Source organism: Eschrichtius robustus, chromosome X (genome assembly GCF_028021215.1).
Source record: "Eschrichtius robustus isolate mEscRob2 chromosome X, mEscRob2.pri, whole genome shotgun sequence".
Taxonomy (NCBI): domain Eukaryota; kingdom Metazoa; phylum Chordata; class Mammalia; order Artiodactyla; family Eschrichtiidae; genus Eschrichtius; species Eschrichtius robustus.
Window position 1 is genome coordinate 112217743 of NC_090845.1, and position 8937 is coordinate 112226679.

The following is an 8937-nucleotide window of genomic DNA, read 5'->3' on the forward strand; positions in this document are numbered from 1 at the left end:
TGACTAAAAACAATTTCACAAGCCCCAATTCTTCTCTTATAATTATTTTTTACCTCATTGCATAATATCACATATTTAATTTTTGAATAATTCAGTATTACTCCCTCCCTACTTATCCAAGTGTCCAATACATTTTGAAGACAGAATGAGAAAATTCCTCAGTCTTTTGCATAGAAAGAGACTCAAAGTACACATCTCATTTTGCACAGAACAGTAGGAAGGTGGCATATGCCTTAGCAAGTATAAAAAAAAAATCTATAGAAGTGGTAGGCATCTCGCCGCCAAGTGATATGGAGGAATATTTGAGGGGACATTATGGCAAATAGGGAGGCATGCTGCCTTTCTGCATGTATTTCTAGGATGTAATGGAGTAATGGAGTACTTGAGAAGTTTGTCAAAAGTTTGGACTGCTTCTAACTCTTCTGAATTCAGGTGGCATAAACATTACCACTAGAAGAACCCTAGGAAGTATCTTTAAGAACAGTGTGAAAAACTACAATTGTAATTTCTGCTATAAAATTCCAATCTTACTCTAGTTTAAAAAGAAGAAAATATGGTGCCACAAAGTAATTACTGCTGAAATTTCATGAGTCTAACAGAAATACTCAAATTTATAGATATGCTATACTTCCGTATATCCAATTTCTCTCAGAAAAATTATTTAAATACCAATGAAAAAATGAGTATAAGGAAAGATAAAGCAATGATATATCTTCAGTTATTGTTCAGGAGTATGTATGACCTCACCAACCAAGCACAGGGAGAGGTGTCAATATCAACTAAACAAGATTAAATACAAAACAAAAAGTAAACAATAATATGATTTAGTTATATGGATCATCATTGTTTATGACACCTGAGTAATGGACTCTTAGCTAAGAATCAAGTAACACCAGACATGCATATATATTTTGAGTGACTTCTTGATCTGATGAAGGGAATTTCAACTAAAAAGGGAAGTAAAGGATATAGGACTGAAATTTAGCTGTGAAAGGAAACAGTTGTCCATTAAATACAAATTTGTTAGAGAAAAGTAAAGTACACTGCACAGGTATTTAAAATCCTAAGAATGAAATAAGTGCTGTGGGGAAAATTGGATAGCTACATGGAACAGAATTAGATTAGAACATTTCTTCACATCATGTACAAAAATAAACTCAAAATGGATTAAAGACCTAAATGTAAAACCTGAAACCATAAAACTCCTAGATGAGAACATAGGCAGAACATTCTTTGACATAAATTGTAGCAATATGTTTTTGGATCTGTCTCTTAGGCAAAAGAAATAAAAGCAAAAATAAGCAAATGGGACCTAATTAAACTCAAAAGCTTTTGCACAGCAAAGGAAACCACTGACTAAATGAAAAGACAACTTACTGAATGGGAGAAAATGTTACGGCCAATAAGCGGTTAGTGTCCAAAATATATAAACAGCTCATACAACTCAATATCAAAGAAAAAAATCCCAATTTAAAAATGGGCAGAAGACCTGAATAGACATTTTTCCAAAGAAGACATACAGCTGGTTAACACGCACATGAAAAGATGCTCAGTATCACTAATCATTAGAGGAATGCAAATCAAAACCACAATAGGTATCACCTAACACCTGTCAAATGGCTATCATCAAAAAGCCTACAAATAACAAATGTTGAAGAGGATGTGAAGAAAATGGAACCCTCCTACACCGATGTTGGGAATGTAAATTGGTGGAACTACTGTGTAAAACATTATGAAGCTTCCTCAAAAAACTAAGCATAGAAGTATGACCCAGCAATTCTACTCCTTTATATATATCTGAAGAAAATGAAAACACTAATTTGAAAAGATGTATGCACCCCAATGTTCATAGCAACATTATTTACAGTAGCCAAGATATGGAAGCGACCTAAGTGCCCATGAACAGATGAATGGATAAAGAAGATGTTTTTTATATATATGATGGAATATTACTCAACCATAAAAAAGAATAAAATTCTGCCATTTGCAACAACATGGGTGGACCTAGAGAGTATTTTGTTTAGTGAAATAAATCAGTCAAAGACAAATACTCTATGTTATCACTTATATGTGAAATCTAAAAATTAAAACAAATGAATATAAATAACAAAACAGAAAACGGACTCACAGATATACAGAACTAATGGTTACTAATGGGAAGAAGGAAGGGGGAGAGGCAAGATAGGGGTATGGGATGAAGAGATATAAACTACTATGTATAAAATAGGTAAGCAAAAATGATATGTTGTACAGCACAGGGAACACTCACAAGACAAAACTAAATCCTAAGGTATTTGGCATTGATTGTAAGAGATCACATAATTGCTTTACATAAATCAAGGATCTCAGTTTATGAAAATAGTTCCCAGATGCTACTGACAAAGTACTGCTTACAATATTTTAGGAGTCATGGTAAATGGAAGAAGTGACAACAACTTTAGGTAATCAAATGCAACAATATTTTTTCTAAAAAGATGAAAGTACGTCACGCAATGGGTCAGTGAGTTTTATGGTAGCTATACGAAAGATGTCAGACTATGTATATATAAATTACTGGGTTTTAATTATACAATAAGGGCTTTGTATTAGAAGTCAGTTATGTCATAAAAACAGCATCTAGACATGCCGAGATGCCAATGGCACATCAGCAGGGAGAGGGGAAGGTGGACCGATTCATTCTCTAGATCTCATCTCCAACAAAGGTAGTGTGTATTCCAAAACGAACCTCCAGATCTCAGTTCTAGTTTGAGCTAGCATCAATATCCAAGAGATCTTCACAGTGAAATTACATTGAGGAGTCCAGCTCCTGGATAAAGACTTATAAGTGATTTTTCAAGTCTGATCATAGACAATTACAAAGGCTTTACCTGGCAGGCTTTATGGGGGGAAAGCTGCTCTCCCCATACCGGATTTGATGCACAGTTAATGCATTGTAGTCTCTGAAGGGAGTTGCAGTCAAGTTCTCAGGCCCCTCTGGCTGGTCTTGCTCTTCACTTATTTGCATTTCTAGCCCAAGTGCCTTTATTCCTGTCTCTTTATCTGAGGCCATGGGCAGAGCTCTTCTTTAAGCACTTCTGCTAAGGCCTCCTTAAGTGGCGAGGAGAAGGAGGGGGAAAACTTGAAGGCACTTTTCCACACTCTGACTTAGTACTCAGTACTTTTCCATTCCTATCCTTCCCCCTCCTTGACTCCCCATGGTCCCCGGGTTGATAAAACTGCCGGAGCCTTCTGTTCTGCTCTCTGTTATTGGCTGAACTGTGTTCCCCCCAAGTTCATATGTCTAAGTTCTAACCCCCAGTACCTCAGAATGTGACTGTATTCAGAGACAAGGCTTTTAAAGAGGTGATTAAGATAAAATGAGGTCACATGGCTAGGCCCTAATCCAATCTGACTGATGTCCTAAGAGGAGATTTGGATACAGAAACTCCTAGAGAGAAGACCATATGAAGATACTAGAGGAAGATGGCCATCTACATGGTAAGGAGAGAGGCCTGAGAAGAAACCACCCCTGCTGACACCTTGGTCTCAGACTCCTAGCCTCTAGAATAGTGAGAGAAAAAATTTCTGTTGTTTAAGACACTCATTCTATGGTACTTAGAATGTTATGGCCGCTATACTCATTTGCTAGGACTGCATAACAAAATGACACAGACTGGGTGTTTTAAACAACAGAAACTTATTTTATCACAATTCTGGAGGCTGGAGTTCCAAGATCAAGGTGTTGGCAGGATTGGTTCCTTCTGAGTACCTCTATTCTTGCCTTGTAGATGGCTATCTTCTCCCTGTATCTTCCATGTTCTTCCCTTTGTGTGTATATGTGTCCTAATCTCTTCTTCTAAGGACACTAGTCCAGTTGGATTAGGATCCACCCTAGTGACCTCATTTTAACTTAATCACTTCTTTAAAAGTCCTATCTCCAAATAAAGTCACATTGTGAGGTACTGAGGGTTAGCGCGTCAACATATGAATTTAGGGGGGGACGCAATTCAGTCTATAACAGCAGCCCTATCAAAGCAGACTAATACAGGCTCCTTCAATAGTAAGATGACCCCCACATCTGCACTTGATCCACTTGACCTTCTACCAGCATGCTGTTCCTTGGAAAAAATGGAATACAAGGGATCTGCATTTTTTCCAATTTTAACTTCTTCCTTATACAATTACAGTAAATGACTAAAGTCTTGATTGTTACTTTAATTTTTGGCATGTTGCTTTAACTGGACATTCTGACACCTGACATCTCAGCTCACTCTCCAGCTCAGCTGAGCTCCTTACATACATATTCCGGTTGGAAAAGATCCCAGGTGATAAGAGTATAAGAAAAATGCTCAAATGTTCAGCTCCACACTAAAAAGGGTCTGGCAAGGCTTAAGAAAATGTTCATTGGGAAGCAACCGCATAGCACAGGGAGATCAGCTCGGTGCTTTGTGACCACCTAGAGGGGTGGGATAGGGAGGGTGGGAGGGAGGGAGATGCAAGAGGGAAGAGATATGGGAACATATGTATATGTATAACTGATTCACTTTGTTATAAAGCAGAAACTAACACACCATTGTAAAGCAATTATACTCCAATAAAGATGTTAAAAAAAAAAAAAGAAAATGTTCAGAGACATAGTCAAGCAAGTGGGAACTCAATGCAGAAACAGAACCAAGCAAATGAGACTTAGTCCTAGTGATTGCCAATGGCTACATTAACCAATAACTTGGAGGGAAAGGGACCAGTGAGAATAAATCAGTGAACAAGATATGTTTCTAGAAGACACTCCAGATTTCAGACCAGGAAATTAATTCCAATATCTACCTTCTTGTGGAGACTTGTCATATATTATCACATTTTCTCAGAGGTGGGGCGAAGCAGAGCATGCCTTTGGGAAGGAAAGGTCTGAAACTGACATTTACTAAGAAAATTATCCAGCTCAAATTAATTCAATTTGCTTTTATTAGAGAGTCACTTGTGTTTTGAACTATAGGAATTCTACAAAAATTATTGCATTTCTGTACTAAACAATAATTAGAACTAGATGTTTCATGATAACATTTTGGAAAGGACGGCAAAGTGGAAAAAAAAGGAAGTTTTGCAGAGTTACAAGTTACAAGTAGTTGAATGTCCATAACTATGGGGATCTGATTAAGGGATCATTTTTAAGCTGGAGAAATTTTTAAGTAAGTTGGCTATCAGCCCTGTCCTATTAAATATTTTTATTAGTGACATAAACAAGGACATTAGTAACTTGCTGATCAAATTTGTGGAAAACATACACAAAAAAGGAACAAAGAGCTGACATGATAACCAGCAGGATGACAACCAATAAAGATCTAATGGGCTAAATCTAACAAGGCAAAATTTAACAAAAATAAAGTATTTGAGTCTAAAACATGCTGAAATTGAAGGAGATGTGGCCTACCTGGTATATGTGACTAAAATAAATTTCCAGATATTGCTTCAAAGAAGTGAATTTATAAGGAGAGATGATTGATGTTTCCAAATAAAAATAAAAATTAAATAATTGTGTATGAAAGAAAGATTATATTTATTCTTTGTTACTTTATACAACAAAACTAGGGCAAAGGAGTAGAATTTGAGGGGAAAAAAGTGGCTAAATAAAAAGGACAACTTTCTGATAGCCTAAACTATCAAAAATAATATGGATTTTCTTTTTTTCAAGAGCTTGTGAGTTCCCCTTCACTGGAAGTGTTCAAGCTAAAGATGAATAATAAGGTGTGTGGTAGTTTTTCTGATAAATTATATGTGTACACTTTAGTTCAGGGATGACAATTCAATCGAGAGTTAGATACACTCAAGGAGTTGACCAACTCAAGAAACTTACTGACAATCAATAATGTTTCTATACCACTGACAAGACTTGGATTTTGAATACAGTGATTTTTAGGCAAGGGTAGCTAAGGGCCCAGTAATTAGGTGCAATAAAACCCTGTTATGATATTTCACCTTCCTATGACTCATCTGAGCTATAAAATAAATTGTCTGGCATAAATATTACATAGAAAACAGAGGTCATCTCACAAAAAAAGTCATAAATAATACTAAGTCAACTGAAATGAGAAAGTCATAAACATAATTTTTCATACTTCTCTTTTAAAATTGCTCTTAAGATGAGAAAAGTGATGGTAAAAATGACACTAGGGGAGTCAGTGTTTTTCTTCAATGACTTTCATATAAAATTGTCTCAGTTTACTAGTAAAAAGATGATTTTCTCCTTAAATTGCAATGCTAAAACCTTGATTTTCAAATTGCAATATCTATGTTCTTTCCTGTCTCAGTAAAACAATGAAATTCAAATTCCCATGCCTAAAATACAGCTGTCACTATTTTTATTGAAGTAAAATTCACATGATATAAGACTAACCATTTTAAAGTATACAGTTCTAGTGGCTTTTAGTGCCTTCATAATGTTGTGCAACTATCACTACATTCCAGAATATTTTTATCATCCCTCCCTCAAAAAAAACCCACATACCCTTTAAACAGTTATTTTCCATTCATCCCTCCCTCCAACCTTGGTGGAAGCTAAGTTGCTTTCTGTCTCTATGGATTTGCCTATTCTGGATATTTCACACAAATGGAATCATACATGTGGGCTTTTGTGTCTGGCTTCCTTCACTTAACATAATAATGCTTTGAAGGTTCATCCATGTTGTAGCATGTATCAGTATTTCATTCATTTCTGTGACAATAATATTCCGTCATATAGATATACCACATCTTTTTAATCCATTCATCAGTTTATTGACATTTTGTATTGTTTCTACCTTTTGGTTATGATAAATAGTGCTGCTCTGAACATTCCTGTGCAAGTCTTTGTTTGAACATATGTTTTTAAGTCTTGGGTACTGTATGAGTTTTCTAGGGCTGCTGTACTGTAACAAAGTATTACACACTGGATGGCTTAAGCAACAAAAAAATTTTGTCTTGTAAGTTTTGGAGGCTAGAAGTCAGAGATCAAGATGTCACCACTGTTGTTTCCTTTTGAAAATAGAAACATTTATACTGTGACTCTACCCTAGCTTCCGGTGGTTTTCTGGTAATCTTTGGCATTCCTTAGCTTTTATTTATTTTTTTATTTATTTAACATCTTTATTGGAGTATAATTGCTTTACCATGGTGTGTTAGTTTCTGCTTTATAACAAAAGTGTATCAGCTATACATATACATATATCCCCGTATCCCCTCCCTCTTGCGTCTCCCTCCATCCTCCCTATCGCAAACCTCTAGGTGGTCACAAAGCACCGAGCTGATCTCCTTGTGCTATGTGGCTGCTTCCCACCAGCTAGCTATTTCACATTTGGTACTGTATATATGTCCATGCTACTCTCTCACTTCGTCCCAGCTTACCCTTCGCCCTCCCCATGTCCTCAAGTCCATTCTCTACATCTGCGTCTTTATTCCTGTCCTGCCCCTAGGTTCTTCAAAACCATTTTTTTTTTTTTAGTTTCCATATACATGTGTTAGCATACGGTATTTGTTTTTCTCTTTCTGACTTACTTCACTCCGTATGACAGACTCTAGATCCATCCACCTCACTACAAATAACTCAATTTCATTTCTTTTTATGGCTGAGTAATATTCCATTGTATATATGTGCCACATCTTCTTTATCCATTCATCTGTCAATGGACACTTAGGTTGCTTCCATGTCCTGGCTATTGTAAACAGAGCTGCAATGAACATTGTGGTACATGACTCTTTTTGAATTATGGTTTTCTCAGAGTAATATCCACTACAGAAATGAGCAAACCCTCTACTGTAGGGCTTGCAGGATCTTAGTTCCCCAACCAAGGATTGAACGCGGGCCCATGGCAGTGAAAGCCAGAGTTCTAACCACTGGACCGCTAGGGAATTCCCCATACATAATATTTTATTCTTAATTTTATTCACACATTAAATGGATTACCCTTCTCTATATTTGGTATAAATCTCTCTCTACAGACATATGAATCAAAACAGTTGGTCCCATCTGTAAACACAATGTTAGACTCTTTAAGATGGATCATTCATAATAATGCGTTAATTTACTATTATGTGTTTTGTATTAGGACTTAGGTAACCTATGACGATTGTGTTTGAAATCCCACTTTTGAAAACAGGGATCTTATTAAGCTCAATTCAAAGACATTTTAACATAAAATACCCCTCACTGTGAGAGGAAGCATAAATTCCTAGTTAGAACATTGATCCTCACTTAGACCTGGTAATGGTATTTTGGGCTCTATAGAGTAGTCAGAGCTCATTGACTCTCACCCCAAGTTACAACTTGGTGAAAAATACATCATTTTATATAATGATAAGATAGAAAAAAATCTGACTTGCCTGTATAGATGTTATGAAAAATTAGGAAATATAAATTTTAGCAAAAAATGGAATGCAAGTTCCACTCATGAAGAGCAGAAGTGGTAACATTCTTCACTTTTCTTTTGCATAGATGATAGTGTTACTGTCATTTAAAATTAAGAATTTACAAAATGATACCTTAAAAGTATTGGGTTAACTGGGTACTTTTTTCACTAACAGATTGCTTCAGTGGTGTAGACTTAGTTCATTAATTAATTAATTAATAAGACGAATACATATAGGTGTTGAAATTAATGTTCAGGTCCAGACAGATATGTAAACAAACAAACAAAAAAAGGATTAGGAAACCGATTAGATCATTAAATTGAACAACTCTCTGTCTTACTTAGAAAAATAAATGGCAGATCGTAATGTATGTTCTAGAATTTTACACTCATATATTTCTCAAAAGGTTCTCAGGATCAGTCAGTATTCCCATGTAACTATGCCTGTAACTAAAGCATAGAATTTTACCTATGCAAAACTAATTATTTCACTAGACCAGGATTCATAAATTTCCTAATTGTCCTTCTTTGGTATGGGTACTTATTAGTCATTAAATGTTTGGCCATAATGTTTATAATA